At 56.9% G+C, this 14,735-nt stretch overlaps 1 protein-coding gene across 17 annotated transcripts in view; it reads left to right on the top strand.

Moving 5' to 3' along the window:
• MINK1 (misshapen like kinase 1) overlaps positions 1–14,735 on the top strand; it is a 43,371-nt gene that overhangs the window by 9,479 nt on the left and 19,157 nt on the right. The window lies entirely within an intron of this gene.

The raw sequence follows: 14,735 nt of genomic DNA, 5'->3' as shown, positions 1-14,735 counted from the left end.
GGGGTTTTAGGGTCGGAATCACAGAAGGGGTTTGGGGGTCCAAATAAGAACAGTGAGGAGCACTAGTGGTAGCTCCTGTGCTTACAGACGCTCGCCTGCCCTCCCAGTGGCCCTTCCCAGCGGGCCATCTCCTCCCTTTCAAGGTGGAGTTGTCAAGCTTGCAGAAGGTGGGGAGTCCTGGACCTCGGCTAGGGTGGGCCAGCCAGGACGCGGCACATCTCCGAGTCAGACTCAGGTCTGACTCACCGCACAGCCAGAGCATGTTGGCGCCTGAGCCGTGGGCCTGCTCCTGGGGGCAGGGCATGAGTGGGGCCATGCGGGGGTGAGGGCGCGGTGTGGCTGCCGCCCTGGACCGTGCGCTCGTGGTCTCCTCCCTGCTCCCGTCGTGAATGCAGACTGGTCGCGGGCAGCCTGTGTGGGCTCGCGCAGGGACGCGCCACTGTCCGTGTTTCTGGGCTTGCGGCATCTGGGGACTTTGGGAGTGTGGCCTGCCTTGTGGACAGCCCATGTGAGATGTGGTTCCTGCCCTTGGACCCACGGTCCGTATCTGGGTCTCAGGAGAGGGCAGGCTTTATTCAGACACGTGGGACATGTTCTGAGAAGAGGGAGTGAGACATTAGCCTGGGTTCCTGAGGATGTTGGCATTGGTGGGCCCCAGGCCAGGAATACAAAACTTCACGGGGCCTGTGCCTGGCACAGATAGAGATTTTGGTGGGATGGGCTTCCGGGCAGAGAGCTCTGATGACAGGAGGGAAAGACTGCACAAGAGTCCAGAAGATTGGGGTGCCTGGGTGGCTCAGTGGGTTGAAGCCTCTGCCTTCGGTTCAGGTCATGGTCCCAGGGTCCTGGGATTGAGCCCCACCTCTGGAATCTCTGCTCAGCAGGGAGCCTGCTTCCTCCTCTCTCTCTGCCTGCCTCTCCTCTCTGCCTGTTTGTGATCTCTGTCTGTCAAATAAATAAATAAAATCTTAAAAAAAAAAAAAAGAGTCCAGAAGATTGGGGCACTCGGGTGTCTCATCAGTTGAGCATCCCGACTCTTGTTTTTTTCAGCTCAGGTCATGATGTTGGGGTCGCGATGTCGTGTCCCGTGTCGAGCCGGCTTGGGATTGTCTCCGTCTCTCCCTCCGCCCCCACCCAACCCTGTGCTCACTTTGCGCGCGCTCTCTCTAGATATATTAAATAAGTAAATCATAAAAAAAAAAAAAAAAAAAAAGAACCCGGAGGATTTCGTTTGGAAGAAAGAGTTGAATGATTCAGAAAAGAGGCCTGTTGTTCCACAGGAAGAGAGGGAGACTGTCTCATTCCTCCGTTTAAATAAAACAAGTTCTTTACTGTAGTTGCATATGCATAAAATTTTACCATCTTCGCCAAGTTAAGTGTGCCCGGCAGGGGCACCGAGTCCCCTCTCCACTGCCATGCGAAAGCTCTGGCCGCTGGAAGCCTGCGCTCCTGACCCCTCCCGGTCCTTCCTGTACGCCCCTTCCCCAGGGTGGGTGGGGGTGCGGCTCAGGCTGGCAGCAGTGTTCAGCAGACCTGTACTAGGGTATCAGTAGGGGCCATTCTGGGAGTCCAGATGTCGGAAGTTCAGACACAGACAACTCTTGTTAGGGCAATGGGTGGCGCACCCCGACGTGTCTCCGGTGGGGTGAATGGCTGCTGGAAAGGCCTAAATACTTATGGGGGGGGTGGAGAGCTGCTAGAGGTGTTTTGGGGAAACCGTGGGCAGCCCTGAAGGACCCTTTGGGGGCCCCTTTTGGGCCTCCAGGCCTGTAGGGTTTGGCGTGGGGTCAGCCGCATCGGGGGTGCCCACAGCCCCGGCAGACCTAGAGCGGGACCTGGAGTTGGGTTGGGTTTCTTAGTGTAGAAGTGCCCAGTGAGATGGCCTGCCCCGCCTCCTGGCCTGCCTTTGGCCGCACCTTTTGCCATTGCTTCATTGCCCTTCAAGGGAAAAGAGGGGAAAAGACAGGAAAGGCAGGCTGGAGACTCAAGTCGCCCAGGGCACAAGGAGGGCAGGGACCCCCTCACAGAGAGGCCCATCCTTTCCATTTGGAGCTCAGGCCACAGGAGCCTCCGAGCCAGTGGCTTGGTCATGGTGACTTACGGTCCATGTTCGGGGCTTTGTCCCGGATCAGTCTTTGTGCTGGGGCCCCAAGCCTGAGGACTTTTTGTCTGTCTTCTGTGCGCACCCTAGAGGAGGCTGCCCATGCCCCCCTTGGCTTCCAGGCCCTCCTCCCCCTGCCCCGCGGACGACCATCTAGAGCCTGCAGTGCCTGTACCTTGAGCAGGGTTTGAATGGGGATTGCTGCTTTTTCTTGGATGTCCTGCTTTCCTCGACCCCAGGGCTCAATGTTAGAATGAAGCTGTGTTTCGCTTAGCTCCCCAGAAGCACTGCCTGGCTTGCGTGTCACCTCATGGTCCGGCAGCATATACCGCCTGGGTCAGGTTGTCACCGCCACACTCGGACAAGTAGGATAAGGGCCAGTGGGGAAGGCAGAGCTCACGCGGGCCATCTTCCCTTTGTAAAGGGGCCTGCAGGTCATCGGACTCCCTGTGCTCACACGCTAACCCCCTGCCGCACCCCTCAGCCCCCTGCAGCCCAGGGCTCCCGTGAGGTCCACCCGGGGTCCGAGGGGCATTCTCTGCAGATCTGCTGCCTTGGCTGCCTCGTGACCTCAGATGGGGTCAAGGTGACGACCCCAGACAGCTGCCTCGGGAGGCCTGCGGTTCCAGCTCCCAGCCCATCGCTCGGTTCCCGGATGAGTGTCATCTCTCTGGGACCCGGCTTCCTTGCTAGCAGAATGAGGGATGAGAGCAGTGATTGTTCATCGGGCTTCTTTACCCTTCGCCTGCACCAGCCCTGCCTTGGGGGCCGTTGCCATGCGCCCGCTTTCCCCTTCCCTCCCCTCTTCCTTCCCGGAAGTCTCGGAGGGCCTGCTAGGTGGTGCGCTGTCTGTTCTCAGCACCGCAAACACATGAGCAGTAAGATGCGTGACTTGCAGTGTCCTGCGCGTGAGGAAAGGCACACTTATGGGGGGGGGGCGCGTGTGCAGGGGACGCTGGGCTGGAGGAAGTTGAGGGAAATGGGCCTAGGCAGGGGCTGGCCAGGATGGGACCGCCCAGGGTGACGTCCCAGCTTGTCTGGGGAACGGCCGCACCTCTGTATGGACCTCGGGGGGGGGGTGAAGCTGGGCTGTGAGCTTGTGGCTGGGCATCTGGGAAGGACACGAACTAAAGGAAAGGCTCAGAAGAAGGTCTCCAGGCCTGTCTGAAGCACAGACCTCCATGTGCGCTCCGGGTGCTGCTTCCTGAGTCCACTAGGGCCCAGGGCCCAGGGCCTGAGCAGCCAGACCAGGTGAGGACTGATCTGGGGGGACGGGGAGGGGCCCGGACTCATGGGCCTTCCCTGTTGTTCACCCCTAAGAGCACAGGCCATGGAGACAGAGTCGGATTCACATCCGAGTTCCCAGCGCTTACTGGGCGACCGCTGGCCAGACCTGTTACTACCCCTGTGCCTCATTTTTGTCAAACGAGATGGCCAGGCCCACGTCACGGGGTTGCTGTGATGGTTATACAGGTGTGGTGACGACGTGTGGGTGACCACTTGCTGGAGGTGGGAGTTGCCTGATTGCACCCCAGGGTGTCTCCTGGGGTCTGTGGGCAAGCCTGTCCTCCTTGGTGTGCTGTTCGGGAAAGAGTAGCCAGCCTAGGCCATGGGTGGGCAAGTCACCGAGCCCCCAAGGTGGGAGCATGGCTGGCTTCCTTTTCACTGCCCTAGAGCCTTCCACTGTCCCCTGAAGGGTTTCCCGTGTCCCTGGAAGAGACACCAGCTGCGAAATCTCATGTCTGAACCAGACACTCCTGTCGGTCCTGCCCCTGAGTCAGGAGGCCTGTGCTGTGTCCTCTGCTGGGAACTCGCCCTCTGCTGGGAGCTCGCTCGGGCCCACCCAGAGGAAGTACTGGGCCCAGGGGCAAAGCCTGGGCCTCACCCTGGCCGCACTGAGGGGGACGCATGGCTTTGTGAGGAAGTGGTACCTGGGACTCAGCTACAGAGAGCTGCAGAGTGCTTAGCCAAAGGCTCGGTTCTGGATGCCAGGCCGGGGGCTGGGACGGCCGGGCTCCCCCAGGCAAGAGATGGAAGGCTTTCCTGCCCCAGAGCCGGGAACCTTCTGTAGCCCCAGCGGGCCTCTCCTGGTCCCCTATGCTGCGGGGACCCTGCCTAAGCCCTTCCGGAAATGCTGCTTCCTATAATCTCTGCCCAGGAGGGCGCTGCTCTGCTCCGTTCATCACCATGGTCATGGTCATGTCTCCCGCAGGTGCTCCGTTGCTGTTGGCTGACAGAATGTGAGCCGGTTCACTGGGCCACCAGGGAGGTTTCCCCAGGAGAGCAAGGGAAGGGTTGGGGGAGCCTGTTGGCTCCATCCTACTGGTCAGGAAGCTCTCCTGTGTCCTCTCCCTCTCCGAGGCTGTCACTGACTCTGAGTTGCCCCTTGGTGGGGCCCAGCAAATCTGGTCCCCACCCTTTGAAGAATAGCCTGGTTTTGCCTTCCTCAGTCTGTGATTCAGACAGCCCTTCCCCCTTCCTGCTGGCCTCGCCCTCCCCCGGTTGTGCTGCCTGACTCAGGTCTGTGTCCTCTGCCTTCCCTGCCCTTCCTGCATGCGCCTTCTATGCCCCTGTCACTTTTGGGGGTTCTCTCCCGAGGGTGTCCTCACCACACCTAGATGGCCACCCATCTGGAATTACTTAGTAGTAGTAGTAAATATTTATTATTATGTGTAACATAATATACTTTATTACCATTATTATTTATTATTATCTTTTAAAAGTAGTCTTTCTGCTCCGTATGGGGCTCGAACTCACGAGCCCAAGATTCAGGAGTGGCTCTGCCTCTGAGCCAGCCAGACACCACCCCCATGCCCAGAGTCAGAAGCAGTGAGGGGAGAGATAGGCCACAGGTTTCCTTGTCCCTTCCCCAGATCTGCGGACACCTGACTCCCCAAGGAGGAGGTTGGCAATGAGGTATAATGATTTGTTTGTGCTACAGTGGAAACCCGTCAGTGAGAAGCCTTATTATTACCCAGCCCCTGATTACTGCTGTCCTCCTCCGTGAGCTCCCTGTCTGCAGGCTGAACTGGCTGGCGGTCCCCTCCCGCCCCCTCCGACCCTGCTGCTGCTGCTTCTGCCTTCCCCTCCTCCCTCCTCCTCCTTCCCTCTCCCTCATCTTCCTCCTCTTCAGTCTCCTCCCCTCTGTCCTCCTCTTCTCCCTCCTCCATCCCTCCTCTTCCCCTCCACCCTCCCCCTCCCTCCCCCTCTTTCTTCCTCCCCCTTCCCTCCTCCCCCTCCTCCCCTCCTCTCCCCCTCCTCTCCTCCTCCTTCTCTTCCCCTTCTTCCTCCTTCACCTCTCCTCCTCCCCCTCCTCCCCTTCCACCTTCCACCTGGACAACATTCTTCTCTCCTCCCAGCCCCTCTCAATCCTACCTCCAGGGCAATCAATCTGCACACACACACACACCCCATCTTTCACCTGTCCTGTACTTGGTTCTGCTTTTGACTGGTTTCTCCTCTCCTGTGTTGCCAGTCTTCACCCTAAATCCCCGGGACACCAACAGTGTTCATAAGTCACCTTTTAAATAAGTATTTTTTTTTTAAGATTTTATTTATTTATTTGACAGACATCACAAGTAGGTAGAGAGGCAGGCAGAGAGAGAGAGAGGAAGAAGCAGGCTCCATGCTGAGCAGAGAGCCTGATGCGGGACTTGATCCTAGGACCCTGAGATCATGACCTGAGCCGAAGGCAGCGGCTTAACCCACTGAGCCACCCAGGTGCCCCATAAGTCACCTTTTGACAGTTTTCCCTTGCTCTCTGGGAGGCAGTCTCTTCTTAACGACTCTGTGTGAATTTGTAGCACATGGTGGATTTCAAAACGTTTTCCCATCTAAGACTTCTTGTGATGGGATTGAGTAGACGAGGAAAAGGGGCTCTCAGAGAGGAAATGACCTGCTGGTTTGCCCCATCACATGGAGGCCTCAGAACCGGTGCCAGGCCTTCTGGGTCTCAGGGACACGGCGCGCTAGCCAAGCTGGGCTGCGGTGTCCCTGCCCTCCTGTGCCTCCCAGCCTCCTGGGAGCTGCCTCTGGGGTGGGACTTTCTGCCCCTCTCACCCAGCCCAGCCTCTGCCGCCTTCTTTCTCCTTTCTCCTCCAGGACGTTTTCCCTGGATCTCTTCTTGCCTGTTGGCTTCCCACAGTGTCTGGATCCTTATTACTGGTCTGGTTTGGGGGTGCCTGGCTGACTTGGTTGGTGGAGTGAACATGCAGGTCTTAATCTCAGGGTCGTGAGTTCAAGCCCCATGTTGGAGCCCACTTAAAAAAGAATCATGTTCTTGTTTGGGTTTTGTCAACTATGTAGGAGTTTGCTTCTTTAACAAAGTCCACTTTCTAGAGGCCCAGATTCACCAGGCATATATAGGTTATGGGGTTAGAGGCCCAGATTCACCAGGCATATAGGCCAAAAAGGGGTTCACTCTAGCAGCTGCCATAGTGCATTGCTTTTAAGTGACTGTCATGGATTATTTGGGAGAAATGGAGATAAACCCAAAACTAGCATTAGAAACCATCGATGGCGCTAGGGAGGAAGGAAGAACAGCAGCTCTTTAATTTCTGTATGCGTTCAACAGACAGGTTTTGGGGTGTTCCTGACCCCTAAGAGCAGCCTAGCAGGGAGGCAGTGAAAGACTTGGTCGCAACAATGTGCTTGTGCCTGCAAATGCTTGTGCTGCGGGAGCCACTGGTCCTCCTGCCTCCTGGGCCTGGCAAGTTAGAAGAGCCCAGGGAAGTGCAGGGGTGTGCAGGGCCCTGGGCCTCCGCCCCCACAAGAAACAGGTGACCCTAAGGTGGGGTTGGCAGACTCCAGATGAGCCACGCCTGGGAGGTCAGCGTGGAGGCAGGCTGGGAGGCGGTGGGATCTGAGCCTGAGGATAGCGTTTGGTCTGCAGATGGCAAGTGAGATCTCTGGGAGTGGGCGGGGCTCCGAGGGGAGGGAGCTCTGCGTGGCCAGGGAGTGGGCGGGGCGGCAGCGCAGGGTGGGAGTGGGTGGGGCTGGGGGTGGGGGCAGCGCCGCCTTGGGTCGAGGGAAGCCCCCTTGGACCTGCCTGCGGCTCGAGAGTCCCTGCTGTGCTGCAGCAGCGGTTTCTATGCTGGGAGCCTTGATCCTCATCTGTGAAATGGGTTGGCAGGTCCTGCCTGGCCCTTGCCAGTCCGAGGTGCAAACACACCGGGATGCGGAGGGCTGGGCGATCGGACGTTGGCTACAGCACTTCCCAAGCGTGCGGTGACAAAAGAGGTTGGCCGCGGGTGGTTCTGTGGCTCTGCCGAGATCAGACCGCTCCACGACTTGGGACCCTTGAGGAGCACAGCACCTGAGCTGTGAGGAGGCTGAGGCCAGGCCAGGGCAGACTTGGGGGCTGGCCTCGGGCAGGGGCGTGGCCCGGGCTGTCCTCTGCAGCCTGCCCCCCTCTTTGCCCAGAGCACCGTGGAGGCGGGTGGGACCTCGGACACACGCTGTTTATCTTCTAGGGGTTGGGATTTATTTTTAAATTCCTGACTGTGGTGATATTTATTTTTTCTTTTCCCTTTCCCCACTTCTCCAGCTCAGCAGCAGCAAGGGACCATCTGTCCCCTGCCTTGCCTGTGGCCATTTTAGAACCCGTCCCACTGCTGGTGTTCTGGCCCCTCTCCTCCTTCCCTCCTTCCCACTGCTGACTCCCCCTGCACATCCCAGTTCCCCACAAGGCTCTGCCTAGTTCCCTCCCCTCTGGTCTGGATGGAGGGCCGGGCTGCTCCACCTGCCTGGGCTCCTGTCTGAGACTGCTGTCTGTCCCTGGGGAAGCTGGGCATGCCGGTGTGCAGGGGGCCACTCCCCTCACCACCACCACCACCACCCCCCCCCCGCCCGCCCGCTGCTCTGACTCCCTTCCTGTTAGAGTGGCATTAGTGTTCATGCATGTGTCATGTCTGGACCTGTTTCTGCCTCTGTGTGCGTGCGAGTCCAGGTCACGTGTGTGTGCATGTCTGTGTGTGTGTGTGTGTGTGTGTGTCCCCTTCTGGAGGAGAGGCTCAAAAACTCTGCGTCTCCCCAGCACACAAACCTTTCTGGGTTCCTTCTGTCCCCTCGGCTCCCAGAGCCTGCTTCTCCCTCCCTAGCTGCCCTCCAGTTACCACGTTCCCCCTGAGAGCCCTTACCTGAACCCGAACCAAACCCCTGAACTGAACTGGAATCCCAGGAAGCGGAGGGCCAATGCCGCCCCTGCATGGGAGGAAGGGCTGGGCCATAGGGGAGCAGAGAACAGAGAACCCGGGAGAGACTTTCTGGAGGTTTTATTTACTCCTGGGTGGGGCAGCTGATGGGGGCTGGGTGCCCCGCTCCTGGATGGGCTTCCTTCCTCACCCGGAGCCTGTCCTCACATGCTGTGGCTTGGAGCCTGCCTCCTCGGGGAGGAAGGGGCCATGACACACTCCCCGCTCCCCCAGGTCGTCATGGGCATGGGGGCACCACACAAGTGGGCCAGACCGGCTCTCTTGAGGGAGCTGCCTCCTGCAGGGGAGGCTACAGTGGTCTCTGCGGGGCAGGGAGGAGGAGGTGATCGGGTGAGACTCCTGCCTCTCCTGCCGCATCCACTCCTCTCTGCCTTGTGCACTCGCACACTTTCCCACAAATGCACACCCAGCTGCGGAGCTCTCTCCTGGGCTGGCAGGCACACTCGGCCTAGAGCTGCTCCCCGCTCATTGGAGGATGGCTAGACAGCCACCCCGAGGTTCTGCCCCTTGCAGTGTCCCCGTGTCCCTGTAAGACCTGAACTTGTGGGGGAGGCTGTCAGCCTCGCCCCTTAGCCTCATCCCTGCCTGGCCCTGGCTTCCCAGAAGTCCTGTGGTTGGTGATGGGACCAAGGGCAGGTCCCAAGCTGCCTGTGCTGGGCAGGCACTGTATGTGCACGAAGGCTCCTGGGCTGCTGGGCTTGTGGGGTGGCTCTGAGGCCGCTGTCTTGCCCCAAGGAGGGTGAGGGCCCCTCTCCAGCCTGGACCTCAGTACCATGTGGCCTTTGCCCCTCTTCCTCTCTGTGTGGGCCTTTTGGGGTCACAGGACAAGCTCAGGCAGCCAGGCCTATTGTCTCCCTCTGGGAGGTGCACAGAGGGCCACTGCGCCCGCCTGCCCACTCTCAGAATCAGAGCTGTGGCAGCCTACTCCCCCAGGCTCCCCCAGTCTCCCCCAGGCTCCCCCAGACTCCCCCAGACTCTCCTAGGCTACCCTAGGCCCGAGAGCTGCGTGGCTCTGGGCCCTACAGTGCTGCTCTTGTTGGGTCCCTCTGTGGACCACAGCTCCCCACTCTTTCCCTAGAGCCCCTTCCTGTTGTCTGTTGTCTATCTGTCTGCCACAGGTTCTTCTGTGAAGCCCTGCCCTCACCCCTGCAGCCCCGCCTCCTGTCCAGGGCACAGTGGCACCTCTGGGCCCTGTGTACAATGGCGGGACCTGTTAGGGCTCATCCCAGTGCATAAGTGCCACAGGGCCCTGGAGCGCAGGACAGACCCGCCCTCCTCCACCCCTCTCCCCAGGCCTTACAGAGTCCCCTTCCTGCCACTCCAGAGCCTCCTAGAATCTCTTGGGAATTCTGAGTGGACGGACCCTTCCTGCTCTGAAATTCTGTAACCCTAAGACCATGGGAAGGGGAGGGGCTCCTGGCCGGCTCCTCTGAAGAGCACGTGTCTCTTGATCTGGGGTTGTGACTTGGAACCCGGTGCTGAGCATAGAGCTTACTTTTAAAAAATAAAATCTTTTTTTTTTTTTTAAGATTTTATTTATTTATCTGACAGAGATCACGAGTAGGCAGAGAGACAGGTAGAGAGAGAGGGGGAACCAGGCTCCCTGCTGAGCAGAGAACCTGATACGGGGTTCGATCCCAGGACCCTGAGATCATGACCTGAGCCGAAGGCAGAGGCTTGACCCTTTGAGCCACTCAAGCGCCCCTAAAAAATAAAATCTTTAAAAAGGACCCATGGGTCAGCAGAAAAGTTGGGGGGTCCATTTCCCATCATACCTCTCTGTCCCACTGTGGCACACGTGACTCATCAGTGCGTTCATCCTGTCCTCTCTGTGCTGGTGTCTGACTTAGAAACTCCTAGAAGGTAGAGCCAGGGTTTAAGGAGGCTCCATGTGACCGTAGAAAAGCTACAGCTGATACCAATAACAGTTTGCATTGGTGACGAACTTCACAAAGCCCTTTACCCACCGGGGGCTCCGTCTGCAGGCAGCGCCCCCACGGGCTCTGGCCACCAGAGCAGGCCCGTTGTCTGTGGAACAGGACCGGACGCCAGGGTTCAGCCCTGCCAGCTTGGGGCCACTTCCCGGAAATGTCACGCCTGTCCTAAGGTGCTGGTCCGCCTTTGCCCATTCTGTCACCCACCGCTTTCCTCCCAGACTGCAGGGAACCTGGAGCCCTCCTGTCCTCTTGTCCCTTTATAGGTCCCTGCATGCTAGTCTGTACGTGCCTTGCCCCATGGCCTTGGCCCTCTGCTCCCGAGAGCCCGGGTTTCAGTTAGCATCCCCCGCCCCCCAACTGCATCGCAGTCTGGGCCTGACCGTGCACTGACTGGCGGTGCGTTTTCTCTTGGGAGGTGGTCCCAGCCTTCATACTGAACCTCATCTCAGCCTGTCTCGCTCAGACTGTTCAACGGCCCCGGGCTTCAGGGAGGGGAAAGCAAGGTGTCACTGGTGCTGGGCACCCGGCCCCGGACTGGGTGTCCTGCTGGTTTTCAGTCCGACTCACCATTTCCCCCTTGTTCTTCCTGCAGATAGGAGCTGTGGGAGGCCTGGGAGCTACTGAAGGGCCCACAGAGCAGGGGACGTAGAGCCAAGGCCAGAGCCACTGGCCAGCAGAGCCAGTGACCAAGGGAAGGACCCCAGTGCCGGGCCTCACTGTCACTCACTGACATTTGTTGGGCCCCAACCTGTGCCTGATGCTGGAAGGGTCCTGGGGCCGTAGCTGGGGTCACTGACTCCGTGAAGTCTTTAAAGGGGGACTTGAGGGGACCCTGAGTAGCTCCTGTGCACTGAGAGATGTGGCTGGTGCTGGGAGGAGACAGGCCGAGGGGCCGCTGTCCCATGTGAGCCACGTCCTGGGTGTGTGCCGCGGCATTGCCTGGCTGTGGGACACACGGCCTTAGCCCCACAGCTGCTGCTTCATGGGCGGGCACGCAGGGTGATGAGCTGTAGGGAACGCCATGCAGCAGAGGGCACAGTCCGCCTGGAACCCAGCTCTGCCGGTGACAGGCCTCCCCGAGAGGGTGTGGTTCCTGTCTCCCAGCCGTGCCCATCAGTAAGGGATTCCAGCGTCTATGGGATGCTCTCCGCATCTTTGTCCACATCTCCTGTCCACGGGAGGCTTCCCAAAGTTGTAGTGTCCGTAAGTGCTCCGGTCCGGAAGCTCTCGGGAGTCGCCCTACATGTTCCCCGTGCAGCACAAGTGCACTTGACCCTTGACTGCTGCGGCATTGGGGCGCCCCTGCCCTGCACAGAAACCCGCGTGTCATTCTTGACTCCCCGAAAACCTAACTGATAGCCTACTGGGGGCTGGAGGTCTCCCCGGGAACATGAGCAGCCGCCGGGACCGCATCCTGGGTGTGTTACGGAACAGAGAGGCCTTGTTGCTCACTGCTGTCTTCTGGCGCCCGGCGAGGACGTGAGGACACGGCCCGGAAGGGGCATCTTCGTGCGGTGTGCCCGGGCGCGCTATAGCCACAGACAGGGAGCCAGAAAGTTTTCTCTTCTTGTTGAAAGGGAACTGAGGGTGGTTCGGTGACTTCCCCACAGATACACAGCCTGTTAGCAGCAGAGCCAAAAATGGAAACCGAGTTCCCTAACTCTTAATCCTGTAAGTGGTTGTATCTTTTTTTAAGATTTTATTTATTTATGGGGCGCCTGGGTGGCTCAGTGGGTTAAGCCGCTGCCTTCGGCTCAGGTCATGATCTCAGGGTCCTGGGATCGAGTCCCGCATCAGGCTCTCTGCTCAGCGGGGAGCCTGCTTCCCTCTCTCTCTCTCTGCCTGCCTCTCCGACCACTTGTGATTTCTCTCTGTCAAATAAATAAATAAAATCTTTAAAAAAAAAAGATTTTATTTATTTATTTGAGAGAGAGAGAGAAAGCTCGAGGAGGGAGAGGGTTAGAGGAGGAAGAGGGTTAGAGGAGGAAGCAGACTTCCCTCTGAGTAGGGAGCTGACCCAGGATTCCATCCCAGGACTCCAGGATCATGACCGGAGTTACTCAGGTGCCCCAGGTGGCTGTATTTTACCATTTTCTGTGTTTGGCTCAGGACCTTATGTGTTAATAGACCAAAAGCACTTAGGGGGCTCCCTTCCATTTTCGTCGGGCCGTTTTCTTAGCATGGAGCCTGTCACTAATCAGAATTCTTTATTGAGTGCTCTGAGCACTATTCTCAGAATCATTTTTCTTTTTTTGATTTTTTTGGGTTTTTTTATTAAGTCATCTCTACACCCAACATGGGGCTCGTCCGCCAGTTGGCAGGCATTGGGGTTGTCCCTGCCCTTGGGCCGCCAGGGTTGATGCTGCTGTGAGCCCCACTTTGTCCGGATTTTGGTGCATACATAGGTTTTCAGTTCTCCTGGGCAGCTCCCTGCTGCGTCCTGTGATAACTCTTGGTCCCACATTTTGAGTAGCCGCCACAGTGTTTCCCAAAGTGGCTGTGCCATTTTACATCACCCCAGTTGGTGCACAAGGGCTCTAGTTTCCCCGCCTCCTCCCAGTGCTTGTCACTGTCCGTCCTCAGGACAGTCTCTGTCTTAGTGGCCGTGACATAGGGGCTCGTGTGGTTTGGGTTCGAATTTCCCTCGTGAGTAATAATGTCCACCTTTTCGTGTGCTTATGGTCCACTGTAGATCCTCAGAGAGATGTCTGTTCAGAAATTTTGCCCATTTTTTAATTGGGTTATTCGTCTTTTTATTGTTATTTTGGTCTTTTTCCTAAGATTTAATTTATGTGACAGAGAGCGCACAGGTTGGCAGAGCAGCAGGCAGAGGGAGAGAGAGAAGCAGGTTCTCAGCAGAGCAGGGAGCCCGATGCAGGGCTCCATCCCAGGATCCAGGGACTTATGTGGGTTTGTTTCCTTTTGTGGTATACGCTTTGGGTGCCCTTTGTAAGAAACCATTGCCTGATCCAAGGTAATGAAGATTTACTCCTGTGTTTTCTTTTAAGATTTCCGTGGTTTTAGAGAGCAGGGAAAAAAAAAGATTTGTGTGATTTTAGCCCTTACTTTTAGGTCTGGGATCCACTTTGAGTTAAAGTTTTGTGTGGCACAAGGTAGGGGTCCGACTCCATTGTCCTGCGCGTGGACACTCTGCTGTCCCGGCACCGTTTGTTGAAAAGACTTGACTGCCTTGGTACCCTTGTCGAATATCAGCTGACCTCAAACCAAAGAGATGGCGTTTGGATCCTCTGATCCAGACGCCTGTCATTCCGCCACACCACTGTCTGGATCCTGTAGCTCTGAGGGAGTTTGAAATCAGAAAGTGGGAGTTCTCCAACTCTGTTCTTCTTTGGCAAGATCGTTTGTCTCCTCTGGATCCTTTGCATTTCTGTACGATGTTTAGGATAAAGCAAAAATGCCTGAAAAGAATGCCTTCTTTTCATAGAAGTGCACCAAACCTGTGGACTCCTAACAGTATTGAGTCTTCCGGTGCATGAACATGGGAAACCTGTTCGTGTATGTGGTCTTTAACTTGCTCAACAATGTTCATATTTTGAGTGGCCACATCTGACACTTCTGGGCTTAAATGTATTCTTTTGGATGCTACTGTACATGGAATTGTTTTCTTTTCTTTCTTTTTTTTTTTTTTTTTTTAGAGATTTTATTTATTTATTTGACAGACAGAGGTCACAGGTCGGCAGAGAGGCAGGCAGAGAGAAGGAAGGAAGCAGGCTCCCTGCGGAGCAGAGCCTGATGCGGGACTCGATCCCAGGACCCTGAGACCATGACCCGAGCTGAAGGCAGAGGCTTAACCCACTGAGCCACCCAGGCACCCCTGGAATTGTTTTCTTAATTTCATTTTTGGGTTAGTCATTGTAGAACATAGAAAAAGGGTTGGTTTTGTTCATTAATCTCACGTTCTGCAACCTTGCCAAACTCATTGATTTGTTCTCAAAGATTTTTAGTCGATTTCTTAGGATCTTCTGTACGCGTGATTATGTCATGGGCACACGGAGATAGTTTCCCTTCTTCTTTCCCAGACTGGAAGCCTTTTATTTCTTGATCACACTGGGTGGAACCCCCAGCATGACATTGACTGGAAGTGGCGAGGGTCGACAGCCTAGTCTGCTCTCAGGTCATTCCCAGAACAGCACGTCTCCACGTGGTCCTGTTCTTGAGAAACTCCATTGCTGTGCCGTTAATACGTGAAACTGAGGTTGACACTCACGGGTGGGACAGCTCGGGATGGCCTGGGGTAGCAGGGAAGACTTCCTGACACGGGCAGGAGTTGGCTTGGCAGAGGGAAGAGATCACTGTCGGGCTGGCTCAGCACATGAACGCACAGAAAAATGGGCGTGAGCGAGTCCCCGCGTATGGAGGGGCTGCTACAGGATGGCAGTTTGTCACACAGGTCCTGCTGCGGGGAGGCCTGCACCCCACCCACCTGTCAGTTCCCCTTGAAGTGCAGAGTTCCACAGAGCAGGT

Source organism: Mustela nivalis, assembly GCF_964662115.1.
Source record: "Mustela nivalis genome assembly, chromosome: 17".
Classification (NCBI taxonomy): domain Eukaryota; kingdom Metazoa; phylum Chordata; class Mammalia; order Carnivora; family Mustelidae; genus Mustela; species Mustela nivalis.
Note: the sequence above shows the minus strand (reverse complement) of the source record. Positions and strands in the feature narration are given on the sequence as shown.